Raw genomic sequence first — 21,304 nt, forward strand, 5'->3', positions numbered from 1 at the left:
AATCTGGTGAACACGGTGGATGCTTCAACAATTCGAACTTCAATTCATGAATTTTAGCCATTGTCAAAATGCTCATATAACACGGTGCATTTTACTGATGAAAAGGAATTTTTTCTTCTCCAAAACGGTCTTTTTTACGAATTTATTGTTTTGATGGGTAGTTCTTCTAAGACGACAGACTCAGTAAAACACAGGTTAAAACAAAATAAATATATTCAGTCTAATTATTTACAGATCAAAAGAAATAAAAATAAAATATCATTCTATCCACAGTGGTTCCAAATGCTGAAAACGTGGTCATAAGGCGAAAAAAGGAGTCCCTATTTAGGGATTTTCAGGTTTACAGTTGTTTTCTCATACTATCGTAGAGTCCTAATACGCAGGTATGAGGAAGAGACTGAATGTATTCTGGTTCACAAATCAGGAACAAGTGGGCCATGTCCGGGGTTATTTTGGCCGGCAGAGAAAGTGAAAAAGAACGCGTATATTGAAAACGCTGTAAAACGTTTTGTAGTTTATCAATTTTATCGCTCTAAAGCAGATTCTTCTTTTTTAAGTATGTAGTAATGTAAGATGTAACTTAAATCAACATTTATTAACAATAAATGCCTTAAATTTGTTAATGCAGAAATAGTGAAAATATACTTGAAATAATTAAAATTTTGTAAAGATGCATTCAAAAAGTACAAAATTCTGCATAATTTTGCGACTAATGTTTATTAGTCTAAAAATATATAGTAAGAATATACAGAATCACTTTGGTTCAGCTGCCTATGCATTGCTGACAGTTGTTTGAATACAAAAGTGGGAAATGACGCATATTACATGATTCTGGCGATTGTTGAGTATGTATGGGCAGTTGTACATAAGTAATAGGTTCTGAATATTATACTTCATAAAGAAAATGTATTGGTAATCAGCAGTTTCAAAAGTCCCTTATAATATAAAATTTTTCGAATTTCTTTCGTCCATATTGGATCCGCCATTTTGTATAAAAAATGTAATGTTAGATTTGTAATCAGCGACCTTAACCTACCAAATTTGACAAAAAATTTTCCTTTTTGATTGATATTTTTAATTTATTTCCGCCATGTTGGATCCGCCATTTTGTTTTTCAGAAAAAATAATACCAGATTCGTAATCAGCGATGCCAAAAACCCTTAAGAACGAAAGTAATTTCAAAATGTATAAACAATATACGCTTTTGAAGTTTCATGACCACGTTTTCGGCATTTGGAACCACTGTGCGTCGCCGGGTCGCAGCGAAGTCCTCCTCCGGATAGACGTCTGAAAAATAAGAGCAAAATTAACAATAATATGAAATGTTTAAGTTTGTAAAACAGTCACGCTATTCAAATATATAAATTTATCGGGAGCTCACTCACCACCCTTGCCACCGTTTACTTATGAGCCGCAAATTACCTCACCACGGTACACCTTGCGCCTCGAGTTGGCCTTCCTTAGCTTGCGAGATCACTTCACCACGGTACCTCGGTACTCAGGTCGGCCTGCCTAGCTCACCTCGCTTGGCTGGTTGTGGAGCCCAGAGCTGTCGCTTCAAGACTGGCGGATGTTTGCTCTCTGCTTGTGGCCTCCTTAAATATCCCTCTGTCAGTGTTGTTTCGGAAAAGTGGAACTGCGTGGGGCCATCTGCGCGATTTGTGAAACTCGCACGGTTCTAAGTGTCGATGCGTGTTCGACGTATCGGCGTATCATTACAACTAGTTTGCAAGTAATCAAGAAACAAAATTCATTTCGCATCTCAAAAAACTGATGCTAACACCTTCTTGTCCGATTTCTGAACGCGAACTCGTTTTGGAGCCGAAAAACCAGGTTCACACCACTTTTTAGCTTTTGTTTTGATTCAGGATCATGAGGATAGACCTAAGTCTCATCCATGCTGATGAATTGACGCACAAATACACTTCATCCTTCCGAAAAAGCTCTAAATTTTACCTAACCATTGCTCTAACTAAATGTTGTGGCATTCGAGTGTGTTTTCGTTCCATTATTGGCGAATGCGGCACCCATTGTGAACACATCTTTCTGAAACCCAATACTTCACTCAAAATATTGTTACACTGCCCACTGACATGCCTAGGGCTTCTACTAAATCTCTTTCAGGCATTCGATGACTTTCCAATACGATGTGCTGTATTTTTTCTACGATTTTTGTTGTTGCTGTTTTTGGACAAAATAACAAAAAAATATGTTAATAGCAAGGTCCTCTCTTATCGAACCGCAAAACTTATTGAACAGCCTATGACGTTGTATATTACGAACTTTGTACATTACATGGATTATTATGATAAATAGCGACAGGACGACTTAAAAAACACCTATTAATCTATTAATCGTTAATAAAAAAAAAGAATGTGTGTGTTCTTTGTACGCACGTAAGAAGTTATACTTCTATTACAATATAATCTAACTTCATATTATGATTTCAACGAAATCAATATATCTACTTTAAACAGTTTTTTTGTATTGTATTTAAATATTAAACTAATTTTAGAAAACGTAGAATGAAGTAAACACTTCTGTTGTATATAGGTATATTATAAATTTATTAAAAAATTTTAAAATTCATCCACAAGGGAGTGGTTGTACAAAACGTTTTCGGTCAAACTGACCATCCTCAGTGTAAACCTGGAAATAAGTGAACCACTTAGATTGAAATGCAAAAGGGTGAAATTTTGACAGTTAAAAAAGAAAATGTGGTTACTTACGTCCAGTGTACAAGTAATTGAAACTAGCCACTTGAATAGGTGTAAAACCTCAAAATAACATTATTGCTACATTATGAGCTGTATAGTAATCGACAATAAGTCGATGTCTTAAGATTAAAAATGTATCACATGTGGATGTATGTCATCCTTGCTCGGAATTAGTACAAGGTTGTGATCAGGTGAGAGGTTAACAACCAACTGATTAGACAGATTGGTGCCTGAAAATTCATGACAAGATGTCAAAGAAGATAGGTGGATTTCTCAAATGTCAACCGAAAAATTTTTGACAATGTGCATTAATATTTAACTTAATTATTCAATTGTGAATATGCAACTATTAAATTTGTTTGATATGAATTCTAAATTGTAAATAAAGGTTAATAAGCTATAATGATATATTCATTAGTGCACCGTAAACAAAAGCAAAATTCTACTCATATGCTGTGACGTCATAGACTGTTTGTCTACTGTATAGGACTGATAATAATTATATTAATTTGAGCAAAGTTATAATGAATTGAAATGAATTATTGAAAATTATATAGAAAATTTTTAAATTTTTTTTTTTTTTTTTTTATCAAAATATGATATTTTAATAGAGTAGCAGCTGTAGAATTGGAAGTAATGCCAATAGTGAATGGTCGGTTGCATATGTTTCAGGGAACCAACGAATATAATGAGAAAATACCAATCTATAGATCTGTAATGTGAATTATTGGAGGTATTAAAGGAAATGATATTAAAAAAGGGAAGTGGAATTGAAAAAATGTATGTACATATCTTAATCAAGAAATCTTCTCTAAAAATATTTTGTTATGACTGAATGTAAAAAGTTTGTCCCATATAGAACTATTGAAAATCTAAATTTAGAAAAATTATTAAAAAAGGTGATAAGGTAAGTTGCCTATGTTCAGTGGACAAATAAATGAAATATAATTACTGTTTTGAAATTAAATTGTGAGAATTGTTAAATGGATAAAGACTGATATTAAATTAGGAAAACTGCGCTGAAAGAAATGTACATGTTTTGATCAAAGAAGAAAATTAATTTTGATTGTAAGCTCTAAATGTAAAAAGAATATGTCACATATTAAACTATTAAAATTCTAGATTGAATATTGTATTGACCAAAGTTGATATTAAGTAAATTTATTAAATGTTGATAGCTGAGATTTATTTTTTAATTTTAATCTGAATGAAAAATAGAGTGAATCAATTAAAATGTTGGAAATTCAACAAAATTTTTTTTGGTTATTGTCTATATTAGAATGTCATATCCGAAAAGATCAAGGGTTCCATGGTGTGATTTTGATATAATGAGAAAATGATTTTGTTAAGTGAAAATAATTAAAGAATGAGATGGAAGAGATAGAGTCTTGACAGGAGCACAGAGTGAAAGAGACTGGAAGTACTAAAAGAATATTTGATTAGGTATAATGTTTGGGTTTTTTGTTTATTTTGGGTTTGTCGTGGTATGTATAGGAAAGAAGGCCAATGTGAAGGTGAATAAAAATATAGAATTATGGAAATAATTGTCTATGAATGGGGGTGAAATCACGGTTAAGAGAAAGTTGACGGTTAACACAGTTTGGACTTGTCCTTGCGTCCCTGACAATCTCTAAATCCTCATATAGGTCTAAACGAAGGGTATTCTTATCTTGGATGTTATGAATCAAAGTCACACCATCTGGGATGTTAAGGTGGTGTTTGTTGACTTTGAGATGGTGAGAGAAAGCTGATGTATTGTCACGTTTAGTGTGCTCTGCTGCTCTAGTAGACAGTGATCTATAGGTTCTTCCTACATAAGAGGCATCACAATCGGAACAAGATAATCTGTAAACACCACTACGATTCATAAAGTTGATTGGATCTTTAGTGTTAGATAATGTTTTGTTGAGAGTGTTATTGACTTTAAATGATATGTGGACATTGTCCGAAGAACAGAGAATGTGTTTGATCTTCTCAGATATGACAGTATTATGAAAAGGTAGGGACCTATAGATTGGTGTGATGACTGGGTTTGAATTGTAAGCTAGTTGCTGAAGACGATTGGATTCTCTTTTCCGGATGAGCTTGTCGATTATATTAGGGTTGTAATCATTGTTGACTGCTATTTGTTTGATTATATTAAGTTCCTTGTTAAATTCAGCTGTAGATAGAGGTAGTGTATGTAGTCTATGGATGAAACTCCTAAAAGCAGAATATTTATGAGACAGTGGGTGGTTGGATGAAGAATGGATAACATGATCAGTTTGAGTAGGCTTGCGGTAAATACCAAAGTTGAACTGGTTGTTGAGTCTGGTAATGGAAAGGTCTAAAAAATTAATGGCATTAGATGATTCTAGTTCCATAGTAAATTTGATATTGGGATGGATTTGATTGATTTTGAATAAAAGGTGATTAGCTGAGTCTTGCTGACCATCCACAAAAACGAGACAATCATCTACGTAACGGAACCAATGTAGAACTTCAGGATTTTTCATGATATAATTGGATTCTAAATGATCCATAAAAACATCAGCTAGAAAGGGGGATAAGCAACTACCCATTGCTAAACCATCTGGTTGTTTATAGAAATTATTGTTAAAAATAAAGAAATCTTGTGATAGACAAATTTGTAGAATATCTATTATCGAAGAAATGATATGGGGTTGAATAACCTTATTGATTAGGAGAGTTTTTACCAGACTAATTGTTTCATTTTTGGGTACTGAAGTAAATGGTAATTTACTTCAGTACCCAAAAATGAAACAATTAGTCTGGTAAAAACTCTCCTAATCAATAAGGTTATTCAACCCCATATCATTTCTTCGATAATAGATATTCTACAAATTTGTCTATCACAAGATTTCTTTATTTTTAACAATAATTTCTATAAACAACCAGATGGTTTAGCAATGGGTAGTTGCTTATCCCCCTTTCTAGCTGATGTTTTTATGGATCATTTAGAATCCAATTATATCATGAAAAATCCTGAAGTTCTACATTGGTTCCGTTACGTAGATGATTGTCTCGTTTTTGTGGATGGTCAGCAAGACTCAGCTAATCACCTTTTATTCAAAATCAATCAAATCCATCCCAATATCAAATTTACTATGGAACTAGAATCATCTAATGCCATTAATTTTTTAGACCTTTCCATTACCAGACTCAACAACCAGTTCAACTTTGGTATTTACCGCAAGCCTACTCAAACTGATCATGTTATCCATTCTTCATCCAACCACCCACTGTCTCATAAATATTCTGCTTTTAGGAGTTTCATCCATAGACTACATACACTACCTCTATCTACAGCTGAATTTAACAAGGAACTTAATATAATCAAACAAATAGCAGTCAACAATGATTACAACCCTAATATAATCGACAAGCTCATCCGGAAAAGAGAATCCAATCGTCTTCAGCAACTAGCTTACAATTCAAACCCAGTCATCACACCAATCTATAGGTCCCTACCTTTTCATAATACTGTCATATCTGAGAAGATCAAACACATTCTCTGTTCTTCGGACAATGTCCACATATCATTTAAAGTCAATAACACTCTCAACAAAACATTATCTAACACTAAAGATCCAATCAACTTTATGAATCGTAGTGGTGTTTACAGATTATCTTGTTCCGATTGTGATGCCTCTTATGTAGGAAGAACCTATAGATCACTGTCTACTAGAGCAGCAGAGCACACTAAACGTGACAATACATCAGCTTTCTCTCACCATCTCAAAGTCAACAAACACCACCTTAACATCCCAGATGGTGTGACTTTGATTCATAACATCCAAGATAAGAATACCCTTCGTTTAGACCTATATGAGGATTTAGAGATTGTCAGGGACGCAAGGACAAGTCCAAACTGTGTTAACCGTCAACTTTCTCTTAACCGTGATTTCACCCCCATTCATAGACAATTATTTCCATAATTCTATATTTTTATTCACCTTCACATTGGCCTTCTTTCCTATACATACCACGACAAACCCAAAATAAACAAAAAACCCAAACATTATACCTAATCAAATATTCTTTTAGTACTTCCAGTCTCTTTCACTCTGTGCTCCTGTCAAGACTCTATCTCTTCCATCTCATTCTTTAATTATTTTCACTTAACAAAATCATTTTCTCATTATATCAAAATCACACCATGGAACCCTTGATCTTTTCGGATATGACATTCTAATATAGACAATAACCAAAAATTTTGTTGAATTTCCAACATTTTAATTGATTCACTCTATTTTTCATTCAGATTAAAATTAAAAAATAAATCTCAGCTATCAACATTTAATAAATTTACTTAATATCAACTTTGGTCAATACAATATTCAATCTAGAATTTTAATAGTTTAATATGTGACATATTCTTTTTACATTTAGAGCTTACAATCAAAATTAATTTTCTTCTTTGATCAAAACATGTACATTTCTTTCAGCGCAGTTTTCCTAATTTAATATCAGTCTTTATCCATTTAACAATTCTCACAATTTAATTTCAAAACAGTAATTATATTTCATTTATTTGTCCACTGAACATAGGCAACTTACCTTATCACCTTTTTTAATAATTTTTCTAAATTTAGATTTTCAATAGTTCTATATGGGACAAACTTTTTACATTCAGTCATAACAAAATATTTTTAGAGAAGATTTCTTGATTAAGATATGTACATACATTTTTTCAATTCCACTTCCCTTTTTTAATATCATTTCCTTTAATACCTCCAATAATTCACATTACAGATCTATAGATTGGTATTTTCTCATTATATTCGTTGGTTCCCTGAAACATATGCAACCGACCATTCACTATTGGCATTACTTCCAATTCTACAGCTGCTACTCTATTAAAATATCATATTTTGATAAAAAAAAAAAAAAAAAAAAATTTTAAAAATTTTCTATATAATTTTCAATAATTCATTTCAATTCATTATAACTTTGCTCAAATTAATATAATTATTATCAGTCCTATACAGTAGACAAACAGTCTATGACGTCACAGCATATGAGTAGAATTTTGCTTTTGTTTACGGTGCACTAATGAATATATCATTATAGCTTATTAACCTTTATTTACAATTTAGAATTCATATCAAACAAATTTAATAGTTGCATATTCACAATTGAATAATTAAGTTAAATATTAATGCACATTGTCAAAAATTTTTCGGTTGACATTTGAGAAATCCACCTATCTTCTTTGACATCTTGTCATGAATTTTCAGGCACCAATCTGTCTAATCAGTTGGTTGTTAACCTCTCACCTGATCACAACCTTGTGCTAATTCCGAGCAAGGATGACATACATCCACATGTGATACATTTTTAATCTTAAGACATCGACTTATTGTCGATTACTATACAGCTCATAATGTAGCAATAATGTTATTTTGAGGTTTTACACCTATTCAAGTGGCTAGTTTCAATTACTTGTACACTGGACGTAAGTAACCACATTTTCTTTTTTAACTGTCAAAATTTCACCCTTTTGCATTTCAATCTAAGTGGTTCACTTATTTCCAGGTTTACACTGAGGATGGTCAGTTTGACCGAAAACGTTTTGTACAACCACTCCCTTGTGGATGAATTTTAAAATTTTTTAATAAATTTATAATATACCTATATACAACAGAAGTGTTTACTTCATTCTACGTTGTCTTAACAAAGGTATACAGCCAACTACAGGGTTTACCCTTTTAATGTTTTAATTTTAGAAAGAAATAAAAGAATACCAAAAATAAAAAAAAATAAAATAATAATAATATGACTTTGTCCGGATTTGAACGGGGGACCTCTCAATCCGTAGGCGAATGCTCTACCGATGAGCTACCACCGTTCTGTATATACAGACGATCATTTCTCGGACATAATTACAATCAAGGTGACAGATAGATTAATTAAAAATAAACATTTTCAATAATACTTACTTATTACGAGGAAGACAAATCCACAGACACAAAAATTATAATAAATATATTTACTAAAAACACTAATAATATATTCTTTTCACGCACACCTTATTTGCGCTACATAACTTAAAAGATGTAGCGACTAATACCATACTGTCGGTGTGCGCATGCGCCCAGAAAAATAAAAATTCACCCTCGTGCCTAAAGAAGTATAACTTAAAAAATGACGGTATGTGGCATGGAATGAATAGAAAAGAGTGTTCTTAAGGAATAACCGTTTACATGGAGTTTTCTTTGCAAATGAATTTACCATCAAATTTTATTTTTCTGGCTTCGTTAACAATGACTTGTGAGTCAAAAGTAGGTGAAATAAATTGTCGCAGCCAAAAATATTTTAGTGTATCGAGAAGTTTTTATTTTTAACTCGCAATAAAGATAATATCGTGCTCCACATAAAAACTTGTCTTATAGAGGGTGGGCATTACAATATGAGAAATGTTGCTACGAAGAATTCTTCGAAATATGAATTTTCGTTAGAAGAGAGCATAGGACGACAGAACAGTGTTGATTGAGAAGACGGAAAGAGAGCTTTGAAAATTAAATGCTTAAGACTTCTTGTCAAACGTTATAGAAACGAAAACAGGCCCATTGTTTACCTTGATGAGACAATACACATAACTGATTAATCCTTTTTTACAATCAAAATAGTTTGCATGTTCAGGTAAAATGTATTACGAAAGTATTATTGTTTTTCAAAGTCAAAGTTTTCAATCTAATAAAACATAAAATAATAATAAATTAAAAACCTTATTGGTACCATTTTTTTGGTTACACTTCCGTGGCTTCTAAAAATGCAAGCCAAACGGATTCTGGACCAAAAAGAAGATGAGGGAATTCTCCAATTTGCAATTCACAACTCACCTGTCCAGCGCGGAAAAATTCCAACGAAAAAGGACCCTTATATTCAGATAGGAGTAAAAATGAATAAACATTTTCGTTTAGTTGCAAAACAAAACCAAAGCCGTCTTATATTTCAGTTCGTTCAGAGAGCACTACAAGCACTCTCGTAGCACTCTCGTAGCACTCTAGAGCGCTTGCAGTGCTCTCTAAAAATATATTTTTAAAATTATGTTTTAAAATAAATATAATCTAGTAATGTAAATTTGTATTATTATATTAATTATTCTAGTAAATACATTATTAAATAAGAAAAGAAAATAATCGTTTTCGTTTTGATTCAATTCGAGTCTCTTGCCATCCTCTGACACCGTGTTTCGGGGTCTCTACCCCTTATCAAAGAGGCTATGCAAGTAGACTGAATTGAATCAACTCGAAACGAAGAAGAACTGCATATATTAAAATATCTGCAGCAGAGTGTGGTTAGACTGTCCTCTAACGGGGAATGACAAAATAAAATAAATAAAAATAAATTTCGACCACGAGTCAGGATTCTGTTAACCGAGATACGATAGTACCAAGCGGCGCCGCTAGGAGGAGCACTCCAACAATGCGTCTCAGAATACTTTAACGAAACGTGGTCATTTTGTACTCTAAACCGAGTAAGGTATGAAAAAGAAAAGAAAATAATCGTTTTCGTTTTGATTCAGTTCGAGTCTCTTGCCATCCTCTGACACCGTGTTTCGGGGTCTCTACCCCTTATCAAAGAGGCTATGCAAGTAGACTGAATTGAATCAACTCGAAACGAAGAAGAACTGCATATATTAAAATATCTGCAGCAGAGTGTGGTTAGACTGTCCTCTAACGGGGAATGACAAAATAAATAGAAATAAATTTCGACCACGAGTCAGGTTTCTGTTAACCGAGATACGATAGTACCAAGCGGCGCCGCTAGGAGGAGCACTCCAACAATGCGTCTCAGAATACTTTAACGAAACGTGGTCATTTTGTACTCTAAACCGAGTAAGGTATGAAAAAGAAAAGAAAATAATCGTTTTCGTTTTGATTCAATTCGAGTCTCTTGCCATCCTCTGACACCGTGTTTCGGAGTCTCTACCCCTTATCAAAGAGGCTATGCAAGTAGACTGAATTGAATCAACTCGAAACGAAGAAGAACTGCATATATTAAAGTATCTGCAGCAGAGTGTGGTTAGACTGTCCTCTAACGGGGAATGACAAAATAAATAAAAATAATGCAAATACATAAGATGTATACATAATGCATAATAAGAACAAATATGCAGTTCTTCTTCGTTTCGAGTTGCTTCAATTCAGTCTACTTGCATAGCCTCTTTAATAAGGGGTAGAGACCCCGAAACACGGTGTCAGAGGATGGCAAGAGACTCGAATTGAATCAAAACGAAAACGAATATTTTCTTTTCTTTTTCAGACCTTACTCGGTTTAGAGTACAAAATGACCACGTTTCGTTAAAGTATTCTGAGACGCATTGTTGGAGTGCTCCTCCTAGCGGCGCCGCTTGGTACTATCGTATCTCGGTTAACAGAATCCTGACTCGTGGTCGAAATTTATTTTTATTTATTTTGACATTATTAAATGTTTTTATTTGTTAAAAAAAATAATAAAATAAAATAAAAAGTTACTAAGAAGATCTAAACCTCTGAGGTGTTGAATCGGGTTTAGGTCTTAGCGTAGTAAAAAAATATACAAAAAATACATAAAAATACAAAAGAAAAAAAAAACAAAAAAAAATAATAAATAGAAAATATAAAAACAGTAAAAAACTTAGTAGTAGTACCTAATAGTTTTAAATTTAGATACTAAGCATATATTTTGTAAAAGAGAGAACTCAAAACACATTGACTGACCAGTTGGTTGCTAAAACCAGTGCCAATAAAACACAAACACACACACATTATTTTTCAGACAGTGACTTACTTTAGAGCGATTATAATTCCAGATAATTTTTTTTTAAATTCTTCAGTTATTATATTAACAAAAATATATGCAAAAATATGTGTGAAATATATTTAACAATAAGTGGTCTTAAAAAAAGTTTACTGTTAGTATAGGAATGTATGCAAAATGAGTTTTTGTATAAATTCAGTAATTTTAAATTTGTTAAACAAATTAAATGTTACGAATATGTATAGTTACGAATTATTGTCCGTTACCATTTGTGGGGTGACGAACTGTCGCGTTACGAGAGGTAATGGAACCACAAGTTATATATCAATTTAATATTTTTATTTCGAGAGTTTCCGAAAACCGTCGGAACGTCAAAGACCACCTTGTATATTTTAAAAACTTTTTTCTCTCTTCCACTAAAATTAAATATAATAAATAAGCTGTTAAGTTTTCTTCCGATAATGTGGGCCACTAGAAATAAAACGGCCAAATAAAACAGGTGCACGGATTCGAGTCACAACATGTATGTATTTTTGGATCGTTTCCCATTGACAAATATAACCTACTGAAATAGGTAATGGGGAAACTCAAAGAGTGACACACTCTGCCACTTCTTACAATGTAAGGCTTCTTTCAGACGGACAAGATTTTGTCGTAGTCGTGTACGGCAACGATATCGTGTATAGCAGTTAACTCATTGAATAAATGTAACCTTTCACACGACGTGATTTAAAATCTACCTTTACTTCTTGGAGATCTTTCGATCTGTTGAATTCTGAAGTTGTCTCTGGTTAATTTCCTGGGAGATATATTTAAAATCTACTAAGTCTTACAATCCTGCTATTTAAAAAAGGCGACAGAAAAGACATAAAAAAATTATAGACCCATCTCACTGCTGTCGCAAACGTATAAACTATTATGAGGATTATCAACAACACACAAAAGGACTCATATCAACCAGTAGAGCAGGCAGGATTGCGAAAAGTATATAGCAGCACTGACCATCTTCTAACAATTAGGACACTAATAGAGAAAGCTAATGAGTACCATATAGATCTGCACTTAGCGTTCGTCGACTAAGAAAAAGCTTTTGGCAGCGTGGAAATGTGAGCAATGGAAAAAGCTATAAACAACTGTAGAATATATTCCAGATTATTATTTATTTAGCGTATGGCTCAATACATGGAATAAATACAATAATAATTGTAAAAAAAACGTAAGTATGTGTGTGTGTGTGTGTGTGTGTGTGTGTGTGTGTGTGTGTGTGTGTGTGTGTGTGTGTGTGTGTGTGTGTGTGTGTGTGTGTGTGTGTGTGTGTGTGTGTGTGTGTGTGTGTGTGTGTGTGTGTGTGTGTGTGTGTGTGTGTGTGTGTGTGTGTGTGTGTGTGTGTGTGTGTGTGTGTGTGTGTGTGTGTGTGTGTGTGTGTGTGTGTGTGTGTGTGTGTGTGTGTGTGTGTGTGTGTGTGTGTGTGTGTGTGTGTGTGTGTGTGTGTGTGTGTGTGTGTGTGTGTGTGTGTGTGTGTGTGTGTGTGTGTGTGTGTGTGTGTGTGTGTGTGTGTGTGTGTGTGTGTGTGTGTGTGTGTGTGTGTGTGTGTGTGTGTGTGTGTGTGTGTGTGTGTGTGTGTGTGTGTGTGTGTGTGTGTGTGTGTGTGTGTGTGTGTGTGTGTGTGTGTGTGTGTGTGTGTGTGTGTGTGTGTGTGTGTGTGTGTGTGTGTGTGTGTGTGTGTGTGTGTGTGTGTGTGTGTGTGTGTGTGTGTGTGTGTGTGTGTGTGTGTGTGTGTGTGTGTGTGTGTGTGTGTGTGTGTGTGTGTGTGTGTGTGTGTGTGTGTGTGTGTGTGTGTGTGTGTGTGTGTGTGTGTGTGTGTGTGTGTGTGTGTGTGTGTGTGTGTGTGTGTGTGTGTGTGTGTGTGTGTGTGTGTGTGTGTGTGTGTGTGTGTGTGTGTGTGTGTGTGTGTGTGTGTGTGTGTGTGTGTGTGTGTGTGTGTGTGTGTGTGTGTGTGTGTGTGTGTGTGTGTGTGTGTGTGTGTGTGTGTGTGTGTGTGTGTGTGTGTGTGTGTGTGTGTGTGTGTGTGTGTGTGTGTGTGTGTGTGTGTGTGTGTGTGTGTGTGTGTGTGTGTGTGTGTGTGTGTGTGTGTGTGTGTGTGTGTGTGTGTGTGTGTGTGTGTGTGTGTGTGTGTGTGTGTGTGTGTGTGTGTGTGTGTGTGTGTGTGTGTGTGTGTGTGTGTGTGTGTGTGTGTGTGTGTGTGTGTGTGTGTGTGTGTGTGTGTGTGTGTGTGTGTGTGTGTGTGTGTGTGTGTGTGTGTGTGTGTGTGTGTGTGTGTGTGTGTGTGTGTGTGTGTGTGTGTGTGTGTGTGTGTGTGTGTGTGTGTGTGTGTGTGTGTGTGTGTGTGTGTGTGTGTGTGTGTGTGTGTGTGTGTGTGTGTGTGTGTGTGTGTGTGTGTGTGTGTGTGTGTGTGTGTGTGTGTGTGTGTGTGTGTGTGTGTGTGTGTGTGTGTGTGTGTGTGTGTGTGTGTGTGTGTGTGTGTGTGTGTGTGTGTGTGTGTGTGTGTGTGTGTGTGTGTGTGTGTGTGTGTGTGTGTGTGTGTGTGTGTGTGTGTGTGTGTGTGTGTGTGTGTGTGTGTGTGTGTGTGTGTGTGTGTGTGTGTGTGTGTGTGTGTGTGTGTGTGTGTGTGTGTGTGTGTGTGTGTGTGTGTGTGTGTGTGTGTGTGTGTGTGTGTGTGTGTGTGTGTGTGTGTGTGTGTGTGTGTGTGTGTGTGTGTGTGTGTGTGTGTGTGTGTGTGTGTGTGTGTGTGTGTGTGTGTGTGTGTGTGTGTGTGTGTGTGTGTGTGTGTGTGTGTGTGTGTGTGTGTGTGTGTGTGTGTGTGTGTGTGTGTGTGTGTGTGTGTGTGTGTGTGTGTGTGTGTGTGTGTGTGTGTGTGTGTGTGTGTGTGTGTGTGTGTGTGTGTGTGTGTGTGTGTGTGTGTGTGTGTGTGTGTGTGTGTGTGTGTGTGTGTGTGTGTGTGTGTGTGTGTGTGTGTGTGTGTGTGTGTGTGTGTGTGTGTGTGTGTGTGTGTGTGTGTGTGTGTGTGTGTGTGTGTGTGTGTGTGTGTGTGTGTGTGTGTGTGTGTGTGTGTGTGTGTGTGTGTGTGTGTGTGTGTGTGTGTGTGTGTGTGTGTGTGTGTGTGTGTGTGTGTGTGTGTGTGTGTGTGTGTGTGTGTGTGTGTGTGTGTGTGTGTGTGTGTGTGTGTGTGTGTGTGTGTGTGTGTGTGTGTGTGTGTGTGTGTGTGTGTGTGTGTGTGTGTGTGTGTGTGTGTGTGTGTGTGTGTGTGTGTGTGTGTGTGTGTGTGTGTGTGTGTGTGTGTGTGTGTGTGTGTGTGTGTGTGTGTGTGTGTGTGTGTGTGTGTGTGTGTGTGTGTGTGTGTGTGTGTGTGTGTGTGTGTGTGTGTGTGTGTGTGTGTGTGTGTGTGTGTGTGTGTGTGTGTGTGTGTGTGTGTGTGTGTGTGTGTGTGTGTGTGTGTGTGTGTGTGTGTGTGTGTGTGTGTGTGTGTGTGTGTGTGTGTGTGTGTGTGTGTGTGTGTGTGTGTGTGTGTGTGTGTGTGTGTGTGTGTGTGTGTGTGTGTGTGTGTGTGTGTGTGTGTGTGTGTGTGTGTGTGTGTGTGTGTGTGTGTGTGTGTGTGTGTGTGTGTGTGTGTGTGTGTGTGTGTGTGTGTGTGTGTGTGTGTGTGTGTGTGTGTGTGTGTGTGTGTGTGTGTGTGTGTGTGTGTGTGTGTGTGTGTGTGTGTGTGTGTGTGTGTGTGTGTGTGTGTGTGTGTGTGTGTGTGTGTGTGTGTGTGTGTGAAAAAATGGCTTGGATGCGGGTCCGTTAGCCACAGATTTTTATTTTATTTTTACCTCAATTTATTAGTTTTGTTATATTCCCACCTATCTGACTCAAATGACTATATTTGTTTCTTTCAAGTAGTTTATGAGTAATTTAAATATTTCCATTTTATGACAACTTAGTAGATATTCTATACTAATTGGAAAATGAACTTGTGTTTGTCGTAAATTGTAATACAATTGATTTATATATCTCTCGTTAATTTTGCATTCAAAGAAAATATGGTTCAAATCTCTAAACGAAACATTATCACAAAAACAAACTGATGAATTAACTATTCCTAATTTGTGCAGATGTGCCTCATATTTTCCGTGTCGAGTTTTTAATCTGACGATAGTAGAAATATCTTGCTTTGGCAGGTTATACTTAAATATGTATTCAGGTGGCGGAGGAAGTTCTTGATGTAAAGAAAAATATAAATTTTTTGATATGCTTGAAATATTTTTCCATTGTTTTTTCCATATTTTATTTATTCTATCTTTGACGTCATTTATTGCATCTGTCGATAAGATCTGAGTTAGGATCTCACCATTTTTTATTGCATCTTTGGCCAACTCATCCACTTTCTCATTACCCAGTATACCGGCATGCCCTTTTGCCCATAAAAAACGTAAGTACATAATTCAAAAAGACAAACATAAGCTTATATAAAAACGAACATAGACAAAATACAGATAAAATATATTCCAGATACATAATGCTAATACAATTGGAAGAAACCACAAAACATATACAATTAACAGAGGAGTGCAACATAAACTATTTACATTAGCACTGGACGATGTTTTCAAAACAATGGAATGGACAAACATGGGAATAAATGTAAACGGAAAAAAACTAAACCACCTAAGATATGCAGACGATGAATAATAGCATCAAGTTTTGAAGAACTACAAACCATACTAACCGAACTGGCAAATGAATCCGAAAAAATAGGTCTAAAAATGAATTTTACCAAAACAAAAACAATGACAAACACACAAGATAATAGAAACGTAACACTAAACGAAACCACAATAGAAGCGGATAATGATTATACTTACTTACTTAAAAACAAGAGTGTTTGACCAGTGCATACTCCCAATTCTCACATACGCATGGTAAACATGGACTTTGACCAAAGCAAACATGGACAAAATAATGAAGACACAAAGAGCCATGGAGAGAGCAATGTTAGGAGTAAAATTAACAGATAAAAAGCAAACCAACAGGGTAAGAAATAAAACAAAAGTCAAAGACGCAGGACAACATATAGCCAGGCTAAAATTGAGCTTCGCAGGTCATAACGCCAGACAAACGAACAATAGGTGGAATACCACGATACAACAATGGAGACCGTGGACAGGAAAGAGAGCAAGAGGGCGACCACAAATGAGATGGGGAGACGACATTAAAAAGATAGGAGGAACGCACTGGAAACAGAAAGCACTAAACGAAGAGAATGGAGGAAACTGGGGGTAGCCTATGTTCAAAATTGGATGAATTAAAGGGCAAAAGAAGAAGATTTAAAATTGTAGGTATTTATGTTACGACGGGTACATGGACGGCACGGGGCACGTTGAATAATCGTCTGATATGAAAAGCATTGGCTGATTTATCATACAACGGAACGGGGCGACACCGGGAAGTGCCGAGGACGTGCGCTTTCTATCGTTCTACGCACCGCGCGCCGTGCCGTCCACGTCACGGTGTAAGATAAATCAGCCTGTGTACTCGTACACGACTATCGTACCAGCGAGATCACTGCAACGACACGATGTCGGGATCGTGAACGACTGCAGTGTTACAAGCCAGCCAATTTTGTTGATCAGTGACCCGTGTTGGATTGGATAAAACTTTAGAATAGTATAAGAATAGGAATAAGACATTAGAAGGTTGAAAATAAGTACCCCGCACAAACCTTATGGAAATTAGGTCCCAGTGGATTTCGTTCATACTTTGGGAAAATACTCTTTGAAGTATCCCGATAAAAAGTTTTTAAGGGCACAACTCAATCGTATGAAAATTTTTTAAGATATAGAGGCACAAACTGGGAAAATTATAAGATTTACTGGGTGTTCCAATTCCCTGAGTTACTGGTTATCTGGCAACATGTAGAAGTTGGTATCAAGGAAAAGTACTAGTAGTCTAGGATTTTTTCCTGGCTATCCAATGGCGGCCTTTACTTTGACCTTGACCTTTAACGGACGTCATCTTCTAGAGTTTCGAGGATTTTCGGCATTAAATTGATATAAACAGATTACTCATGGCTTTTTGGGATCGCTAAACACGAATATGCTACCGTTTAATGGGGTGAGATTGATCAATTTTAACTTTATTTAATTTATATTTTAAACGTTTTTGTGTCTGTCCTATATTTAAACACTTCGCGTGTTATATTAACATCTAAAGAGTAGTGATTTAACATTAGTTTTGTTTTAATTATTAAGAAAATCCACTTATCTCATAAAAAAAGGGTGATCAATCTTAGACCCGTGACTGGGGTGAGATTGATCATGATGATTTTATAGCATGAAACAGTAGTGCTTTTAAATAGAATATGATCAATCTTAACCCTGACTAATTCGGTCAGACAATTTTTCGAATTTTTACAAAGGGGTGAGATTGATCATGCGGGGTGAGAATGATCACACTATTTTTATTGTACTATTCTTTATTTATACAAAAAAAAAACATATTTTAACAACTAAAAATGTAATTTAGAAAAATTTATAGAAAAAGAAAATTTGGTTTAACATTCTTTTATATTAATTTCTCCGCGAAAATGATATTTTTGTATCCTATCAGAAATCGTCTCAAGTGAAAGTGTCGGATCTGGTAGTAAAGCAACTACTTCCTTGAAGGGAACAGTGGATATGTCATTTTCAATTATTTTGAAAATCTTTCTCGATCCTGCTGCTTTAAGGCCTTGAACATAGATTTCTTCTCCTTCTAAAACTCCTTTTACCTGACAGACATAGCGAAATCCGTCTTTTTCCGAGAACTAGACAAAAATCTCATTAAAAGGAATTTTCCCTTCGTGATGTTTTCTAATGGACAGAAGTATTCAACATCCCCTTCATCTTTGTTAATATCAACATCACGGTTGCTATGTCATCTAATTCCAGGTTTTCATTTGAATTATTTGGACTCGGCTTTTTTTAATATTAGTTGCTAATCTTTTACCAGCAATACCTCCATGTCTCTTCAACACGCTATTTGCCAAGTCAATTCCAGGAATGTTCTCCTTAAATCTAGATAAACCTCTACCAGTTTTGTCCAAAACACTTTTGACGTTGAAAACATTCTCAAATCCATTGCACTTAGAGGATATCCCCAATCTGCATATGTTAAAACGCTATTAATAATGGCTACTTCTTCTTCATATGTGAAAACAGATTGTCCACCTGGTTTCTTAATCTTCCTTCCATGGTACTTGTTATTTAAAGTTCCGTAGGACAATTTGTATTTTTTGCGGCCTTTCTTAGCGATAATCCATTTTCCACTACATCGTGCAACGCCTGATTAACTTGTTCTTCATTAAAATTGCCATACGTTCTACTGCCTAAGGGTCGATTCCCACTATACCTCCCGTTTACTTTCCATAACCATTCCATACACCTCCCATTAAAATTCTATTCTCACTATACGTTCCGTTTACTTCCCATACACGTTCCATACACCTTTCATTAATTTAACCACCATTCTCACTAGACGTCGCGTTTACTTTCCCTATGTAATATTCCACACATTTTGTACCGGTTTGGTAACATTTTACCCTAAATTTTTGATTCGAATACACGTGTTTTTTCCGGCTTGATGAAATATATGTGGTCTGAAGAAAATTTAATAATAGAAATGTAAAATATACATGCGGACCAATGTAAAAAAAGGTTATTTCACATTTGTTTTCTTACCGGCGCGCCGCGGCGTGAGAAATACAAAATAAGATTTACTATTTTATTTGGGCATAAGCCACAATTCGAGTTTGAAATCAAGTTTACTTGACGTTTCGACTTTCACTTCGGAAATCGTTATCAATATAAAAAACATTCATAAATTAAAAATTTAACTTTGTTTCTGGTGAAGCAACGCAGTTGGAACGAGCAGATAATATATAATTGTGTCACCGGAAAGCGAAAAAGGTAACGCACAACTTGGAAGAACCTATAGATTTCTATCTTCGTTTCTGGTGAAGCAACGCAGTTGTAACAAGCAGATATATTATAATTGAGTCACCAGAAAGCGAAAAAGTAACGCACAACTTGGAGGAGCCTATAGTTTTCTAACTTCGCTTGTGGTGAAGCAACGGAGTTGGAACAAGCAGTAACGACAAGTCACAGCAACTAGTTGTGATGACAAGTTGAAACGCTGTTTAGACGCTGCGATTCAATGCGATACCACCTTCAACCCAACTCCAACTTTGATAAGTTGTGCGATGCACCGTTTACACACAATGATAAGTTGCAACAACTCGATTGACCTTGATAAGTTGTTTGATTTATCGCTGTGTTTAAACGATCCTTGGGTCACAAGAAAGCGAAAAAGGTAACGCACAACTTGGAGGAGCCCATAGTTTTCTAACTTCGCTTGTGGTGAAGCAACGGAGTTGGAACAAGCAGATATATTATAATTGGGTCACCAGAAAGCGAAAAAGGTAATGCACAACTTGGAGGAGCCTATAGTTTTCTAACTTCGCTTGTGGTGAAGCAACTGAGTTGGAACAAGCAGATATATTATAATTGGGTCACCAAAAAGCGAAAAAGTTAACGCACAACTTGGAAGAGCCTATAGTTTTCTAACTTCGCTTGTGGTGAAGCAACGGAGTTTGAACAAGCAGATATATTATAATTGTGTCACCGGAAAGAGAAAAAGGTAATGCACAACTTGGAAGAGCCTATAGTTTTCTAACTTCGCTTGTGGTGAAGCAACGGAGTTTGAACAAGCAGATATATTATAATTGTGTCACCGGAAAGAGAAAAAGGTAACGCACAACTTGGAAGAGCCTATAGTTTTCTAACTTCACTTGTGGTGAAGCAACGGAGTTGAAACAAGCAAATATATTATAATTGGGTCACCGGAAAGCGAAAAAGGTAACGCACAACTTGGAAAAGCTATAGTTTTCTAACTTCGTTTCTGGTGAAGCAACGCAGTTTAAACAAGCAGATATATTGTAATTGTGTCACCGGAAAGCAAGAAAGGTAACGCACAACTTGGAAGAGCCTATAGTTTTCTAACTTCGCTTCTGGTGAAGCAACGGAGTTGCGACAAGCAGATATATTATAATTGTGTCACCGGGAAGCAAAAAAGTTAACGCACAACTTGGAAGAACCTATAGTTCTCTAACTTTGTTTCTAGTGAAGCGACGCAGTTGGAACAAACAGACATATTATAATTGTGTCACCGGAAAGCGAAGAAGGTAGTCCCTGAAATGTTCAGGACTATATATCCCAGGATGTATAAACGAATGGACACTAAATAGAAGAAAAAATAATGGAACAACCACATAGCAGAATAGAGAGACACGTGTGGTCAAAATAGCAAGAAATAAATCACCAATCGATAGAAGTATCGGCCGAACAAGCAAAAAATGGAGTGACAATTTTCCGTAGAGGTTATCAATCCGCCGATGAACCAGCGGAATTGCTTAAGAAGATATTGGATGAAGAAAATATTTTAATTCCTTGGCAACAGCCGCCCAAAATATTGCCGTCTTTAAATGTATTATCACTGTATTTTTTATTTTCAAAATTAAAAAGTCATGTCAAACAAGTTCTATAAATTTTTTATTGTCCAAATTTTTCTCACTATGTATTTCCCCTATCCATAACCGCTATGTATTCCCCCAATCCATACTCTACCTGACAAGTCACACCTTGTCGTAGAAAAAAATACGTGACTGAACCGCGAGGTAATAGCAATATTCACACTATCCATAGGGTATCCGAGATGTCGCCGAAAAATACGTGGCCGGTATTGAACGCAAAGATTCGGGAATGGTA

The 21,304-nt window shown here is 35.9% G+C and overlaps 1 protein-coding gene and 1 long non-coding RNA gene across 5 annotated transcripts in view; both read right to left on the reverse strand.

Annotated features, from left to right (window-relative positions):
* Positions 1–21,304, reverse strand: part of LOC114336287 (tight junction protein ZO-2) — a 390,572-nt gene that overhangs the window by 137,283 nt on the left and 231,985 nt on the right. The window lies entirely within an intron of this gene.
* LOC126889441 (uncharacterized) lies at positions 196–2,216 on the reverse strand. The gene is made up of 2 exons (XR_007700031.1): positions 1,386–2,216; positions 196–1,287 (listed from the first exon to the last, which is right to left on the reverse strand). It is a non-coding gene; the product is annotated as an uncharacterized LOC126889441 (long non-coding RNA).

This window comes from Diabrotica virgifera, chromosome 8, assembly GCF_917563875.1.
Source record: "Diabrotica virgifera virgifera chromosome 8, PGI_DIABVI_V3a".
In the NCBI taxonomy this organism is placed as follows: Eukaryota; Metazoa; Arthropoda; class Insecta; order Coleoptera; family Chrysomelidae; genus Diabrotica; species Diabrotica virgifera.